The 18,283-nt window shown below is 39.0% G+C and overlaps 1 pseudogene; it reads left to right on the top strand.

Moving 5' to 3' along the window:
* Positions 1 to 18,283, top strand: part of LOC109438953 (retinal guanylyl cyclase 2) — a 119,713-nt pseudogene that overhangs the window by 87,929 nt on the left and 13,501 nt on the right.

Below are 18,283 nucleotides of genomic sequence, written 5' to 3'. Positions count from 1 at the left end.
TCTAATATTTGGTGTTAAAATTTGATTTCCTGCTTTAGGTACCATTTTTATACAGGAGGGAACTCTAGCCTTACACATGTCAATGAGCTATTCGACCTGAGGTTTTTTGGAATTGCTACAGGGTGACTAAAAACATGCCGATTGGTCTGAAGTCTGGGGAAGTGGTTCATTGTGAGGTTGCAATCCTCTGCACCCACCTTTCCCTACCCCTCCAGCCTGTCAGTGTCCACTCTTCCTGCCAAAGATTGCAGAACATGAGTAGAGAACAGATCACAACATTCACTCATTTTGGTGTCATGCTTCCTTGCCCTTGGTTTTATGTGTTATCTTGTCCCTAGGCAGAAAATTGCTAAAATTTTCATAGCTGTGCAGGGACATTTGCATGTTGTCTGCAACAGGGATACTTATCTAATTGATGGATACCCCAGGCATCCCAAACTTTAGACAGCTCCTCTCTCCCAGGAACCAAGGTAGAGCTGGAGAATGAGTAGCTCCATTCAGTGGATCTTTCATAGTAGTCAGTAATGTTCCAAGTCTTAAATTACACACAGGGTAGTGTGTTTATCTCAGACTAGACAGGGCCCTTTCAGGTCAGGTAGAGAGCCTCAGGGTTAGACCAAGCCACCTAAATAGGTCTCAGAAATAGACATCATACCTGTCAATCAGTAGGAGCGGCAAACTAATCAAGAAGCACACATGGAGACCAAGGAGGAGGAAAAAACCATGGAATAAGACTACCTGTCTCAACTCGTTGAACTCAAGCAGGCTAAAGAGAAAAACAAACCGCTGAAAACTAATCCAGTTGAAAGTAAAATCCAAGATGATTCAGCATGGGCAGTAACACAGCCACTGGTTTAATCAACCCAGATGATACTGTTCATTCAGACAATTGCTGGGGGTATTAAGGATGAGACCATAAGGTATTTTGGTACTTCATGGATGCAGTAGGGAGATAGTGGGCTGTTTCCAGGACAGAGCAGAACTATATGAATCCAAAAATGGAATTTAATTTTTAGTCATGTTTATAAAAAGCATACACAGTGAACAGGAAATAAAAATTGAGCCAGCAGTAACTCACCAAACCTGTTTGTGTTTTCATTTTCTTTACCTGTAAATTGGAATCACTTCCCCTCGTACTTGATAATCTGAAATGGAAGTGAGAAGACTACTGCAGAATTATGAAGTTAGTGATTTATTTTCAGTTTCAGTTCTCCTTCCACAACCTCATCTCAACCAGACCCCTTCTTATACCTCCTCTTCCCTTTCTCTATCCTTATGCTGGCTTATGCAACCCACAATTCCCCACAGCAGTCTTACACCAAGGCCAGGCAGTGCCCATGCTCCCTTCCCTTCTAATCTTCTCATCCATGTCCTTGGGGACTCCCAGGTGATTGACTGACAGCTGAAGTTTCAACCACCGATCTCTGATAATGGCCAGCCAATGAGTTTCTCCCTCCCATAAAGCATTTGCATGGTATCCATTGCCTTCCTCTGTGCAGGCAGGCATGCTTATTTGGGAGCAAGGATCCTTTTTTAAAAGTGTGCCAGCAATGGGATTTATAGATGATGTAATACAGAATTGTACACCTGAAATCTATGTAATTTTACTAACAATTGTCACCTCGATAAATTTAATAAAAAATAAAAAAAAGTGTGCCAGGCAAGGGAGGACCTGGATGGAACCATACTGAGCTACAAAGTCCCATAAGTGCAAATAATCATTGTTATTGGCTGTATAGGAAATCATGATGCGGGGCCTCTTGCTGATTACTAACCTTTCTCTGGAGCTGAGTCCTAACCACAGCCCCATGGTTCATTTCAAGACAGCAGTTTGGTGATGAGGACAATGACAACTTTGATGATGATGATGATTTCATAGCTTTCATTTATCATCCACCAGGAAGGTCTTAAGAGCTTTGACATGTATTACGTTTTTGGTCCTTACAAAACTCTATGAGGTCGGTACTGTCATTATCCCTATTTTACAGAGAAGGATACTGAAGCACAGAGAGGTTACGTGACTTGCTCAGTTTACAAATGGTGCATCAGGGATTTTAACCAAGGAAGCATAAATTCAGAGTTTCATGCTCTTAACCATTGTACTCGTATTTTTTATTTCTTTTTTTATTAGTTTCAGGTGCACAAAACAAAGTGACACTTAGACATTTATGTTTTATATCCCTCACATTGTGTGAACCCCCCTCCCCCATCCACTAACCCTCTGACATCGCACACAGCCATTACATTTCCACTGTCTCTATTCCTAATGCTGTACTCTGCTTCTTGTAAGTATATACATACATATATACATACATATATATATATATATATATATATATACATACATATATATATATATATATATACATATATATATATATATATATATATATATATAATTATAGTTGGCATTCATTATTGTTCAGCTTCAGGGGTACAGTGCAGTGATCAGGCATCTACATCAGCCCTGAGGTGGTCTCCCTAATGAGACAAGTGTCCATCGGATACCCTAAAACATCTTTACAACATTATTGATTACATTCTCCAAATTAATTTTCAAAACCCCTTTTTTTTCTCTCAAGATCCATCCATGTTGTCATAAATGTTCCTATATCATCTTTTCTTACCGCCAAAAAAAAAAAATGATAATGATAAACTGTTTTCTAGATTGGCTATACAATTTGCACTCCCACCAACAATAAATGAGACTTACAGCTGCTTTGCATCTTTAAAAACAAAAAAACAAAAAACAAACAAACAAAAAAACCCGTGGCCATCTTGTGGTTACTGTTTTCTAATCACCTCACCTTCCCCTTATCCCCACCCACCCTCCCATCTAGCAACCCTCAGTTTTTCCTCTATGTCTACAAAACTGTTTCTGATTACTTCATTCACGTATTCTTTTCTTAGATTCCACATATAAGTGAGATCACATGGTATTTGTCTTTCTCTGTCTGACTTATTTCACTTAACATAATGTTCTCTAGGTCCATCCATGTTGTTGCAAATGGTAAGATTTCTTTCTTCTTTATGGCTGCATAATACTCTATTGTATAAATGTCCCACAGTTTCTTAATCCAGTCATCTACCGATGGGCATTTCAGTTGTTTCCAAGTCTTGGCTATTGCGTATAGTGCTGCAATAAACATAGGAGTGCATAAAGATTTTTGAATTAGAGTTTTGGATTTCTCCGGATAGATACCTAGGAGTGGAATTGCTGGATCATAAGGTAGTTCCATTTTCAGATTGTTGAGATATCTCCATACTGTTTTCCATAGTGACAACACCAATCTGCAATCCCACCAACAGTGCACAAGCATTCCCTTTTCTCCACATCCACGCCAGCACTTGTTGTTTGTTGATTTATTGATGATAGCCATTTTGACTGGGGTGAGGTGGTATCTCATTGTGGTTTTTATTTGCATTTCTCTGATGGTTAGTGAGGTTGAGCATTTTTTCATATGTCTGTTTGCCATCGGTATGTCCTTTTTAGAAAAATGTCTCTTCATGTCCTCTGCCCATTTTTTAATTGGGTTGTTTGTTTTTTTGGAGTTGAGTTGAGTGAGTTTTTATAAATTTGTGATATTAACCCTTATCAGATATATCATTGGCAAATATCTTTTCCCATTCAGTAGGATCCCTTTTTGTTTTATTGATGGTTTCCTTTGCTGTGAAAAAACTTTTTAGTTTGATGTAATCCCACATGTTTATTTTTCTCTTACTTCCCTTGTGAGGGATATATCAGTAAAAATCTTACTCCAGGTAATGTCTGTGAAGTTTCTTCCTATATTTTCTTCTAGGAATTTTATGGTTTCAGATCTTACATTTAAGTCTTTAAGCCATTTTGAATTTATTTTTGTATATGGTGTAAGGAGGTGGTCCAGCTTCATTTTTTTGCATGTGTCTGTCCAGGTTTCCCAGCACCATTTATTGAATAGACTGTCTTTACCCACCGTACATTCTTGCTTCCATTGTCGTAGATTAAATGGCCATATAGGCATGGATTTATTTCTGGACTCTCTATTCTGTTCCATTGATCTATGTGTCTGTTTTTATGCCAGTACCATGCTGTTTTGATTACTGTAGCCTTGTAGTATAATTTGATGTCAGGTATTGTTATACCTCCCACTTTGTTCTTATTTCTCAAGATTGCTGAGGCTATCCGGGGTCTTTTATGGTTCCATATAAATTTTAGGATTATATGTTCTATTTCTGTGAAAAATGTCGTTGGTAGTTTGATAGGAATTGCGTTGAATATGTATATTGCCTTAGGCAGTATGGACATTTTAACTATATTAATTCTTCCTATCCATGAACATGGTATGTGTTTCCATCTATTTGTATCTTCTTTCATTTCTTTCTTCAGTGTCTTATAATTTTCTGAGTACAGATCTTTTACTTCTTTGGTTAAATTTATTCCCAGGTATTTTATAGTCTTTGAAGCAATTGTAAATGGGATTTCTTTTTAATTTCTCCTTCTGATGTTTTATTATTGGTATATACAAATGCAACTGATTTCTGAATATTAATTTTGTATCCTGCTACTTTACTAAATTCATCTATCAGCTCTAATAGTTTCTTGGTGGAGTCTTTAGGGTTCTCTCTATATAGTATCATGTCATCTGCATATAATGACAATTTTACTTCCTCCTTACCGATTTGGATGCCTTTTATTTCTTTTTCTTGTCTGATTGCTGTGGCTAGAACTTCCAGCACTATGTTGAATAGAAGTGGAGAAAGTGGGCAACCTTGCCTTGTTCCTGATCTTAAGGGGAATGGTTTTAGCTTTTCCCCATTGAGTATGATGTTAGCTGTGGGTTTATCATATATGGCCTTTATTATGTTGAGATATGATCCCTCTATTCCCACTTTCTTAAGGGTTTTTATCATAAATGGCTGCTGGATTTTATCAAATGCTTTTTCTGCATCTATTGATATGATCATGTGATTTTTATTTTTCATTTTGTTAATGTGGTGTATCACATTAATTGATTTGCGGATGTTGAACCACCCTTGCATACCAGGGATGAATCCCACTTGATCATGGTGTATGATCTTTTTAATGTATTGCTGAATTCTGTTCGCTAATATTTTGTTGAGAATTTTTGCATCTATGTTCATTAGAGATATCGGTCTGTACTTTTCTTTTTTTGTGGTGTCTTTGTCTGATTTTGGGATCAGGGTGATAGTGGCTTCATAAAAAGTGTTTGGGAATCTTCACTTCTTCTGGATTTTTTGGAAGAGCTTGAGGAGAATAGGTGATAATTCTTTTTTGAACGTTTTGTAAAATTCACCTGTAAAGCCATCTGGTCCAGGGCTTTTGTTTGTTGGGAGATTGTTGATTACTGATTCAATTTCCCTGGTGGTAATCAGTCTATTCAGGTTTTCTGTTTCTTCTTGAGTTAGCCTTGGAAGGTTGTACGCCTCTAGAAAATTGTCCATTTCTTCCAGATTGTCAAATTTGTTGGCATATAGTTGCTCATAGTAATTTCTTAAATTTTTTTTGTATTTCTGCACTATCTGTTGTCACTTCTCCTTTTTCATGTCTGATTTTATTAATTTGGGTCCTCTCTCTATTTTTTTTAATGAGTCTGGCTAAAGGTTTGTCAATTTTGTTTATCTTCTCTAAGAACCAACTCTTGGATTCATTGATCTTTTGTATTGTTTTTCTGGTTTCTGTTTCATTTATTTCCTCTCTGATCTTTATTATCTCCGTGCTTGTACTCCCTTTGGACTTATTTTGCTGTTCTTTTTCCAGATCCCCTAAGTGTGAAGATAAACTGTTGATTAGTGATGTTTCTTGTTTCTTTAGGTAGGCCTGCAATGCTATGAATTTCCCTCTTAGGACTGCTTTCACGATATCCCATAGATTTTGTGTCATCGTATTTTCATTTTCGTTTGTCTCGAGATAACTTTTGATTTCTTCCTTGATCTCTGCTTGACCCATTCATTATTTAGTAACATGTTATTCAGCTTCCATGAATTTGTGTGTCTTCTATTCTTTTTCCTGTAGTTCATTTCTAATTTCATAGCAGTGTGGTCAGAGAAGACAATTGGTATGATTTCAATTTTCTTAAATTTATCAAGACTTGTTTTGTGGCCTAAAATATGGTCTATCTTGGAAAATGTTTCATGTGCTCTTGAGAAGAACGTGTATTCTGCAGTTTTGGGGTGAAATGCTCTGAAAATATCGATTAAATCCAAGTGGTCCAATGTGTCATTTAAGGAAGGCAGTTGTTTCCATATGGATTTTCTGTCTGGAAGACCTGTCCCTTGTTGTCAGGGGTGTGTTGAATCCCTACTCTGATAGTGTTACTGTTGATCCCTGTCTTTATGTCAGTCAATATCTGTTTTACATATTTAGCTGCTCCTATGTTGGGTGCATAGATGTTTACTAGGGTTATGTCCTCTTGTCAGATCGATTCTTTATCATTCTATAGTGCCCATCTTTGTCTTTTAATATGTTCTTCGTTTTAAAGTCTATTTTGTCAGATATAAGTATTGCAACTCCAGCATTTTTCTCATTTCCATTTGCATGAAATATCTTACTCCAACCCTTCACTTTCAGCCTGTGTGTGTCTTTTGATCTGAGGTGAGTCTCTTGTATACAGCATATACAAGGGTCTTGCTTTCTTATCCACTCAGGCACCCTATGTCTCTTGATTGGAGCATTTAAGCCATTTACATTTAAAGTGATTATTGATAGGGCCATAGTTATTGCCATTTTTTAAATTTGTACTTAGATTGTTTTCATCTTTCTTCTATTTACAGAAGTCCTTTTAGTATTTCTTGCAATGCTGGCTTGGTGGTAATAAATTCCTTTAGCTTATTCTTTTCTGGGAAGCTCTTTATCTCTCCATCAACTTTAAATGATAGCCTTGCTGGATAAAGCAATCTAGGTTGTAGGCCTTTGTTTTCCATCACTTTGAGTATCTCCTGCCACTCCCTCCTGGCCTTCAATGTTTCTGTAGAAAAGTCATTTGATAGTCTTATGGGAGTTCCCTTGTATGTAACCCTCTGTCTTTCTCTTGCTGCTTTTAGGATTCTCTCTTTGTCTTTAACCTTTGCCATTTTAACTATAATGTGTCTTGGTGTGGACCTGTTTGGGTTTATCCTGGTTGGAACTCTCTGCACTTCCTGGGCTTGTATGTTGGTTTCCTTCATCAGGTTAGGAAAGTTTTCGGACATTATTACTTCAAATATGTTCTCAATCCCTTGCTCCCTCTCTTCACCTTCTGGTATTCCTATGATGCACATGTTGTTTTGCTTTATGTTATCCCAGAGGTCTCTTAAACCATCTTCATTGTTTTTTACTCTTTTTTCTTTCTGTTGTTCTGTTTGGGTGATCTCTGCTAACTTGTCTTCTAAGTCGCTGATTCGATCCTCTGCTTCATCTAGCCTGCTGTTAATTCCTCCAAGTGGGTTCTTTTTTTCAGTAATTGTGGTCTTTATTTCTAACTGGTTGTTCATTACGATTTCTCTGTCCTTCTTTATGTCGTCTCTAAACATCTTAAACCTTCTTGTCATTAGTGTTCTGAACTCGGTCTCTGATAAGTTGGTTACCTCTGTTTCATTTGGTTCCATTTCTGGAGGTTTCTTTTGTTCTATTATTTGGGACATGTTCCTTTGTTTCCCCATTCTGGCTGACTCTCTGTGTTTGCTTCGATGTATTAGGTAGATCCCCTAGAGTTCTTAGTTCTTGCTGGGTTATCTTATGTAGTATGTGACCTTTATATTTGACTTGCACTACTTCGTTCTTCTCCTCTGCGTGTGCTCCAAAGGTGACTGTTGCGTTGTATATATTGTCCTGTTAAAGAAGATCTTTAATTGCTTTTCGCTTGTGACTAGGTGGGGTTAACTCCCAGGCTGACTAGTTGTGAGACTTGGCTCTGCCCACTGCAGGGTGTTCTCTTGCGTGAGGATTGACCTCTATGGTGGTTTGGCCTCTATGGGTTCTCGTGCCTGTAGAGAATTCCCTCTGGGTGTGTCACTTGTAGGTCAAACCCAGTAGTACTCTGGTTTGGTCTGGAGTTGGCCTTTGGGTGTGTTGAATCTTGTGCCTCTTCAGCTGGGCCCTGGTAGGGCAATTTCAGAAGAAAGCAAATCACCAAGGACAACAACAACAACAACAACAACAACAACGAAGAAAAAAATCAAATACATTCACATGTAAAAACAACCAACAACCCCCACTCAACACAGGCAAAGATATCAAAGATATAAACACAAAACAAAACAAAACAAAACAAAAGACAAAAAAGAAAAAACAAAAAACTGAAAAAAAATAAGCAGCAGCAGTCTTGGCTTAAGCCCACCAAGTAATCTCCAGGTTGTCCTGTGCTGTACCAAAGAGTCCTTTGTATATTGTTCAGGCAGAGCCGGTCGCCTGCTGTCCAGAGTGACATTGGGACTGCAGATTTAGATGCGTGGGGCTGAGGGGTCTGGGTGATAGTTTCTACAATGTCAGTGCAGTTTCTGCCCTTGCCTGCACTTATGCGCACTGAGAGTAGCACCACCAGCCCTGTGTCCAGTTCTCCTGAGTCTTAGGGAACTTCCTTCATGTGTGTGTCTGTGTGTGTGTGTGGGGGGGGGGGGGCAGGCGAGAGATTTCTGAGCTGCTGAAAGCCCAGAGCTGCGTCTGCCACCTACTGCTGACCCCTGGGTATGTCTCCGCAGTTGTAATTGCCCTGCCCTACGCAGGCCAGAAAGGGTGGGGGCTGGGGATGGAGGGGTCTTCTCTCTCTCCGAGCCCAGCCATGTCATACTCTTCCCAGATGCCAGAAAAGTTGGTGGCTTGGGGTGGAGGAGTCTCTTCTCTCCTAGTCCAGCAAAAATCACACTCTTCCCTGACTCTTCCCTGGGTCAGAGCTGCACACTGGTCTTCCCAGAGCCCGAGCACTAAGTCTCCTCTGTAACCTGACACTACTCCTCAGTTCTGGGGCCAGTTTAAGTCTCTGGAAGGGCGGCGGTAGGATTGGAAGAGCAGTGGAAGGGGCCCAGGTATGGAGTTTGTGTCCTTTGTCCGGCCTAGGGCCCAACTGGAGGTCTCACTGAGTTTATTGCCTCAAATGCTGTATATGCTGTCCCATTGGCGGGATAGATCAGCTTTGGGACGCAGGGAAAGAGCCCACCTCCTGGCTTTTGTGTTCTCTGTTCTGTCCTGGGATCCCCCGCGTCTCTGCATCTGCGGATGCCAGCCGCATTTCCACCGCTGCAGATGCAGACTGCGTTTCCACAGCCGCAGATATGGACCACGTTTCCACTGTCACAGATGTGGACCGCATTTCCACCACCCAACCATTGTACTCTTGAATGCAGTTCTCTAGGAGAACATGGATTTTAACTGGATCCAAATTTGCACTAGCAGAGCCTGACTGGCAGATTTCACAGAAGTCCTTTCAGCTTACTTATCTTTTGGATTTACTTGAAAAGCTCCAACTTACTAGTCACTTAAGAGTGAGCACACTTCTGTAGGGAAGGTGAGGAATACAGATTTGCCGTTATTTTCAGGTGTCCAGCTCTATTTGGCCCCTGCATAAAACAATTAGGGTTAGTACTTCTGCCCCTTAAGAGGCAGGCACTAGGATAAGAAGAGGTAGCTGGTGGTGAAACACCCAATTCTCATACCCAATGGCACCACAAAACGAACTTTCTCATATTAGCAAGGCAAAACAGAAGGAATGAACTCTTCCACCTTCCGTTCCCTTTTCCTACATTTTCCTTAAGGCTGCCCCAGCTCATTCACCTGAAATCACCTAGGGAAATGTTTTGTGGGTGTAGCACCATGTGCACCTTTTCATGGAGTGCTCCCCATGGACATTCACAGACAGTCCCAGAAAGAAATCTCTCCTTTTCCCTCTTCCAGGAGTTACTTGGAGCCTAATAATTCTCTAGGACCAGCCAGGAGCCTGCAAAGTAGCTGCACTTCTTTTAGAATCTATGCATGTGGGACCTAGATATCAGTCTTTGTGAAATAAAGTTCCTGAAGTGATTCTAATGTGCAGCCAGACCTGTGACCCCTGAAAATCTTTCTCTGTTTTCCGCACTTTACAAGAAGAACATTTGGCTGCCATCATACCTTTTAAACTCTGTGACACACACACACACACACACACACACACACACACACACGGAAAATATTTGCTTGTTAATTCTTTCCCCCGATTCCTAGGTGGAGACTATTGGAGATGCTTACATGGTGGCCTCAGGCCTCTCAAAGAGGAATGGCAGTTCACATGCAGCTGAGATTGCAAACATGTCCCGAGATATCCTGAGCTCTGTGGGTACCTTCAACATGCGGCACATGACAGAAGTCCAGATTCGAATAGGCCTGCATTCAGGTAACAATGACCAGCTAAACCAAGAGATGACATTTCTGCGCTTCTCAAGGGAAGAGTAGAAAAGGGGGGAGAGGGTAACTCTTCCCTGTCTATTGGCAACTGGATCATCCAGGTGCCTAGTACTGCATAATTCTTTTAAGCCTAGTCCAGTTTACTCTCTTCCCAATGGACAGCAGTCCTTGTTCAAAGTACCAAGCCCTTTCAGTCCACCTTTCTTGTTAAAGCCAACATTTCCATATTTGACTATGACACAAGAGCGCCATGCATATGTTGTATTTAGGACAATTGATTTAATTAGTTCAAGTCTCCACTCCTCATGTATTTCTCTCACACATTCCTCCCCAATTGCTTGAATATCTTCAGGAACTCTCTTTCACTGAATGCTTTCCATCTACCTTCCCACATTCACAGGTATCTTGATAGACACCTCACTTGATGTCACAGATATTTCACCTACTAGCATCTGGCTCCCCTCTCCACTCACCTCCTCTTTATAATTGCTTTGCTCTTCTAGGCTCCTTTTCTTCCCCCATCCTTATCATCCATTTCCTACCAAATATCTAAAAGGAGCAATTAACACTCACTGTGCCATTTCTTCAGTATCCACTCCCTCTTTAGTCCCTTGGCAATCTGGTTTCAGCCCTCACTTCTTTTCCCAGTCTTAGTCTGCCTTATCTCTGCAGCATTTGGTATTCCTGACAACCCTCCCTAAAATTTCCATCAGTTGGCTTTTCTGACATGCTCCTTATTCACTGAATGCTTCTTCTACATTTGCTCTCTTAGCAATCTCTGCTCTCTGACTGTGGCTCTCTCACATTTTCTACAAAGCTCTGAGTTGTGGTACCCTTGCTTTCTGCACATGCTGAACTCTAAATTTCTCAGCCTACTCCAACCTGGCTTTCATTTTCTACCATTGTCTGATATTCTCTTTGGTCTCTACTTATTCCTTAGATATTGATATTGTCCAGGGTTCTGTCCTTCATTCACTGTTTTTCTCTCCTCACATACTCTTCTGGGTGACATCATTCACGTCTATGGTTTAACTACTGCTAGTATGCTGATGACTTACACTCCACAACATCAGCGTCTTCCTCCTTAGGCTTCAGCCTTATATATGAAACTTGCTACTGACATTTCCACCTAAATGTTCCAAATGGACGTCAGATTTAACACATCCAAAACAGAATTATTTTCTTTTTTTTTCAAGTTAAACTTTATTGGGGTAACAACTGTTAGTGAAGTTACATAGATTTCAGGTGTACAATTCTGTATTACATCATCTATAAATCCCACTGTGTGTTCACCACCCAGACTCAGTTCTCCTTCCATCACAATATATTTGATCCCCTTTATCCTCATCTACCAACCCCCTCCCCCCTTACCCTCTGGTAACCACTAAACTATTGTCTCTGTCTATGAGTTTTTGTTTCTCATTTGTTTGTCTTCTTCTTTTGTTGTTTTTGGTTTATATACCACATATCAGTGAAATCATACGGTTCTCTGCTTTTTCTGTCTGACTTATTTCGCTTAGCATTATAATCTCAAGATCCATCCATGTTCTCACAAAAGGTCCCATTTCATCTTTCCTTACCGCCAAATACTATTCCATTTATGTATATATACCACAACTTCTTTATCCATTCATGTATCAAAGGACATTTTCGTTGTTTCCATGTCTTGGCCACTGTAAACAAAGCTGCAGTGAACATTGGAGCACATGTTTCTTTATGTATAAATGTTTTCAGATTTTTTCGGTAGATACCCAGGAGAGGGATTGCTGGGTCATATGGTAATTCTATTCGTAATTTTTTGAGGAACCTCCACACTGCCTTCCATAACGGTTGCACCAGTCTGCATTCCCACCAACAGTGTATGAGGGTTCCTTGTTCTCCACAGCCTCTCCAACACTTGTTACTATTTGTCTTGTTGATGTTAGCCATTCTGACTGGGGTGAGGTGATATCTCATTATGGTTTTTACTTCCATTTCTCTGATCATTAGTGATGTTGAGCATTTTTTCATATGTCTATTTGCCATTTGTATGACCTCTTTGGAGAAATGTCTCTTCAGGTCGTCTGCCCATTTTTCAATTGGGTTTGTTTTTTTGTTGTTGAGTTGCATGAGTTCCTAGTATATTTTGGATATCAGCCCCTTATCGGAGGCACTGTTTGCAAAAATCTTCTCCCATTCAGATGGTTGCCTCTCTATTTTGTCGATGGTTTCTTTTGCTGTGCAGAAGCTTTTAAGTTTGATATAGTCCCATTCATTTATTTTAGCTTTTACTTCCATTGCCTTTGGAGTCAAATTCATAAAATGCTCTTTGAATCCAAGGTCCATAAGTTTATTACCTATGTTTTCTTCTATGAAGTTTATTGCGTCAGGTTTTATGCTTAGGTTTTTTATCCGTTTCGAATTAATTTTGGTAAATGGTGACAGATAGCAGTCCAGTTTCATTGTTTTGCATGTGGCTTTCCAATTCTCCCAGCACCATTTATTGGAGAGGCTGTCTTTTCTCCATTGTATGTTTTTTGCTTCTTTGTCAAAAATTATCTGTCCATATTTATGTGGTTTTATTTCTGAGTTCTCAATTCTATTCCATTGATCTATGTCTCTGTTTTTCTGCCAATATCATGCTGTTTTGATTATTGTTGCCCTGTAGTACAAGCTAAAGTCAGGGAGTGTGATATCTCCAGCATTGCTCTTTTTTCTTAAGATTGCTTTGGCTATTCGGAATCTTTTGTGGTTCCAAACAAATCTGATGATTTTTCGTTCCATTTCTTTAAAAAATGCCATCGGGATATTGATGGGGATTGCATTGAATCTGTATATTGTTTTGGGTAATATGGCCATTTTAACTATGTTGATTCTTCCAACCCATGAGCATAGAATGTCTTTCCATTTCTTTCTGTCTCATTCAATTTCTTTTAAAAATGTCTTATAGTTTTCAGCATACAGGTCTTTCACATCCTTGGTTAAGTTTATTCCTAGGTATTTTATTCTTTTTTATGCAATTGCAAAAGGAATTGTTTTTTGTATTTCTTTTTCTGAGATTTCATTGGTAGTATATAGGAATGCAATGGACTTTTGTACGTTGATTTTGTAGCCAGCCACTTTATTCGTTGATTGTTTCCAATAGCTTTTTGGTGGAGTCTTTAGTGTTTTCTATATATAGCATCATCTGCAAAGGGAGACAAGTTAACTTCTTCATTCCCAATTTGGATGCCTTTTATTTCTTTCTCTTGCCTGATTGCTCTGGTGAGGAGTTCCAGCACTATTTTGAAAAGCAGAGGTGATAGGGGACAGAGCTGTCCTGTTCCTGAACTTAGAGCAAAGGTCTTCAGTTTTTCACCGTTAATTATGAGATTAGCTGAGATTTTCTCTTATGTAGCCTTTATTATGTGAAGGTGTTTTCCTTCTATACCTATTTTATTTAAGTGTTTTATTCATAAATGCATGTTGTATCTTGTCAAATGCTTCTTCTGCATCAATTAACATAACCACATGATTTTTGTCCTTTATTTTATTTATGTGATGTATCACATTGATGTATTTGCGGATGTTGAACCGTCCTTGTGCCCCGGGGATGAACCCCACTTCGTCGTGTTGAATAATCCTTTTAATGCATTGTTGTATTCGATTTGCTAGAATTTTTTTTAGGATTTTTGCACCTGTATTCATCAGAGATATTGGTCTGTAGCTTTCTGTTTTTATGTTGTCCTTACAAGGTTTTGGTATCAGGATAATGTTGGCCTCATAAAATGAGTTAGGGGGTACTGTCTCTTCTTCAATTTTTTGGAAGAGTTTGAGCAGGATTGGTATTAGAGCCTCTTTGAAGGTTTGGTAGAATTCACTAGTGAAGCCATCTGGTCCTGGACTTTTGTTTTTGGGAAGGTTTTGTATGACTGATTCAATTTCGTTACTGGTGATGGGTCTGTTTTGAATTTCCAGTTTTTCATGGTTCAGCCTAGGAAGGCTATATGTTTCTAAGAAGTTGCCCATTTCTTTTAGGTTATTGAATTTGGTGGCATGTAGTGCTTCATAGTATTCTTGGATGATCCTTTGTATTTCTGTGGTGTCCGTGATAACTTCCCCTTTTTCATTTCTGACTTTTAAATTAGTGTCTTCTCCCTTTTTATCATAGTGAGTCTAGCCAGGGGTTTATCAATTTTGTTAATCTTTTCAAAGAACCAACTCTTTGTCACATTAACTTTTTCTATTGTCTTTTTCTTCTCTGTTTCATTTAGTTCTGCTCTGATTTTTGTTCTTTCCTTTCTTCTGCTGACCTTGGGTTACATTTGTTCTTCTTTTTCTAATTCTTTAAGGTGTGACATGAGGTTATTTATTTGGGATTTTTCTTGTTTCTTGAGACAGGCCTGTAATGATATAAATTTCCCTCTTAAAACTGCTTTCGCTCATCACAAAAATCTTGGTGGGATGTATTTACATTGTCATTTGTTTCTTTTGGCACTTGATATCCAATTTCAAAGCCTTGTGATCAGAGACTATGCTTGGTATGATTTCAATATTCTTAAATTTGCTAAGGCTAGTTTTATGTCCCAATATATGGTCTATCCTTGAGAATGTTCCATGTACACTAGAAAAAAATGTATAGTCTGATGTTTTAGGATGAAGTGCTCTATAAATGTCAAGTATGTGCATTTCATCTAATGTGTCATTTAGGGCTGCTATTTCGTTATTTATTTTTTGTTTGGATGATCTATCCATAGGTGACAATGATGGATTTAGGTCCCCTAGTATAATTGTGTTTTGGTCAATTTCTCTCTTTAATTCTGTTAGTAGTTGCTTGGTGTATTTTGGTGCCGCTTGATTGGGGGCATGAATATTGATGACTGTTATGTCTTCCTGTTGTATAGTCCCCTTTACCATTACGAAATGTCCATCTTTGTCTCTTGTTACCTTTTTCACCCTGAAGTCTGTTTCACCTGATATCATTATGGCTACACCTGATTTTCTCTGGATACTATTTGCTTGGATTGTCAATTTCCACTCTTTCACTTTGAGTCTATGCTTGTCCTTGTAGCTGAGATGTGTCTCTTGGAGACAGCATATGGTTGGGTTTAGTTTTTTGATCCAATCTGCTACTCTGTGCCTTTTTATTGGTGAGTTCAGTGCATTTACATTTAGGGTGATTATTGATATGTGAGTATTTCCTATCATTCTATCTTTAGTTTTCTGGTAAGACTGTGTCTCCATTGTTTCTTTGCTTTTTTGTTTTTGTCGATTATTTCTGTGTGGTGGTATTCTATGATGTTTCCCTCTGTTTCTTCTTTTATTATATTATATATTTCAGTTCTTGATTTTTTTTTGAGCACTTACCCTTAAGTTTATGCAAAAGAAAGTTTGAAATTTGAATGTTCCATTTTCTTCAGCATGCTTTCTTCCTCCATTCCCAAGTTCCGATTCAGATCTTTACTCTCCCCCTTTTTATGTTTTCGTTACCACAAATTGTTCCTGTTCATGGTCATCAAATAGCCTCCTTTAGTATTTCTTGTAGTTCAGGTCATGTATTAGAAAATTCCCTCAGCTTCTGTATGTCTGGGAAGGTCTTCATTCCTCCTTCATATCTAAAAGATATCTTTGCTGGATCTATTATTCTTCTCTCATAATTTCTCTCTTTCAATAGTTTGAATATTTGGTTCCACTCCCTCCTTGCTTGTAGAGTTTCTGCTGAGAAATCTGATGATAATCTAATGGGCTTTCCTTTGTAGGTTGCCGTCTTCTTTACCCTGGCTGCCTTGAGGATTCTTTCATCGTCGTTGATTTTAGACAGCTTCAATACAATGTGCCTTGGAGAAGGCTTGTTGGGGTTGAGGTAATTAGGTTTTCTATTTGCTTCTTGGATTTGTGGATCCAGTTCTTTACACAAGTTTAGGGAGTTCTGATTGACTCTTTCAATATACTGTCTTTTCGTTTCTCCCTTCCTTCCCCTTCATGTATGCCCATTATTCTTATATTGCTCTTTCTTATGGAGTCAGAAAGTTCTTGTAGAATTCTTTCATTTTTTTAGTCTCAAGTCTGTTTCTTCCTCCATCCGTGTCATTTCCAGGTTTCTATCTTTGATGCCACTGATTCTTTCCTCCATCTGGTCAACTCTACTACCTAAGCTGGCTGTTTCATTCTTCATTTCTTCTGTTGAGTTCTTAACCTCCTGAAATTCTAGTTGTTTCTTTTTTAAAACCTCAATCTCTTTGGTAAAATGCTCATGTTGTTCTTTGATTGTGTTTCTGAGTTCCTTAAACTGCCTTTCTGTGTTTTCTTGCATCTCATTGAGTTTTTTCAGAAGTGCAATCTTGAAATTTCTGTCATTTAAGTCACATATTTTCCATATATTTAAGTTCATTTTCTGAAGACTTTTCATTTTCTCTCTTAGCTGTCTTGTTGCCTTGGTTATTCATGACAATTAATGATTTATTATTTCTCTTCCTAGACATCTATAGGAGTGGGTTCTACAACAGGTTGATAGGAAGAGGTCTTTCTTTTGTTTTCCAATACGTGTTGATAGAATGTTTTATTTTCTCTCCAACTGCAGCCCTTTTTTTCTTTCTCACACTGTAGTGTTATGTTTCTCTGCAGTATTCCAGCTTCTCACAAAATGGGGGGATTCCCTGGAAGGTGGGCTTCTCCTCTGTTAACTAGGTCATAGGGCGCCACGTCCGTGTGGGGATGCGGAGAGCTTTTGATGTTCCAAAGCTCTTTTGCACCAGGTTTAGAACATGTGTGTTTCAGCAGTTCTGTTTACTCCTACAGGGATCTGTCCCGATAGGTGGGGACATGGGCGGGGTGGGTTGTGAGAGGTGGCCCAAAGCAATGGCGGCAACCACCACCACAGCCAGTCCTGCTTCCAAAGCTCCCTCCCCTTTGCCAGAACTGGTTGGCCTGCGAATCTGTGTCCACAGACCAGTTCTCAGAACCACAAATATTCTATTTTTTTTTTAATTTTTGTGGTGAATTTGTTAGTAAAATTACATAGACTTCAGGTGTACAATTCTGTATTACATCATCTATAAATCCCATTGTGTGTTCATCACCCAGTCAGTTCTCCTTCCATCACCATATATTTGATCCCCCTTACCCTCATCTCCCACCCCCCACCCTCCTTACCCTCTGATAACCACTAAACTATTGTCTGTGTCTATGAGTTTTTGTTTCTCATTTGTTTGTCTTATTCTTTTTTTATTTTGGTTTATATACCACATATCAGTGAAATCATATGGTTCTCTGCTTTTTCTGTCTGACTTATTTTGCTTAGCATCATACTCTCAAGATCCATCCATGTTGTCACAAATGCTCCTGTATCGTCTCTTCTTACCGCCGAATAGTATTCCATTGTGTATATATACCACAACTTCTTTATCCATTCATCTGTCGAAAGACGTTTTGGTTGTTTCCATGTCTTGCCTACCGTAAACAAAGCTGCAATGAACATTGGAGCACACGTGTCTTTATGGATAAATATTTTCAGATTTTTTGGGTAGATACCCAGGAGAGGGATTGCTGGGTCATATGGTAATTCTATTCGTAATTTTTGAGGAACCTCCACAGTGCCTTCCATAACGGCTGCACCAGTCTGCATTCCCACCGACAGTGTATGAGGGTTTCTTTTTCTCACGAGCCTCTCCAACACTTGTTACTATTTGTCTTGTTGATGATAGCCATTCTGACTGGGGTGAGGTGATATCTCATTATGGGTTTTACTTGCTTGTTACTATTTGTCTTGTTGATGATAGCCATTCTGACTGGGGTGAGGTGATATCTCATTATGGGTTTTACTTGCATTTCTCTGATGATTAGTGATGTAGAGCATTTTTTCATATGCCTATTTGCCATTTGTATGTCCTCTTTGGAGAAATGTCTCTTCAGGTCGTCTGCCCATTTTTCAACTTGTTTGTTTGTTTTTTTGTTGTTGAGTTTCATGTGTTCCTT

This window comes from Rhinolophus sinicus, chromosome X, assembly GCF_036562045.2.
Source record: "Rhinolophus sinicus isolate RSC01 chromosome X, ASM3656204v1, whole genome shotgun sequence".
Classification (NCBI taxonomy): domain Eukaryota; kingdom Metazoa; phylum Chordata; class Mammalia; order Chiroptera; family Rhinolophidae; genus Rhinolophus; species Rhinolophus sinicus.
Note: the sequence above shows the minus strand (reverse complement) of the source record. Positions and strands in the feature narration are given on the sequence as shown.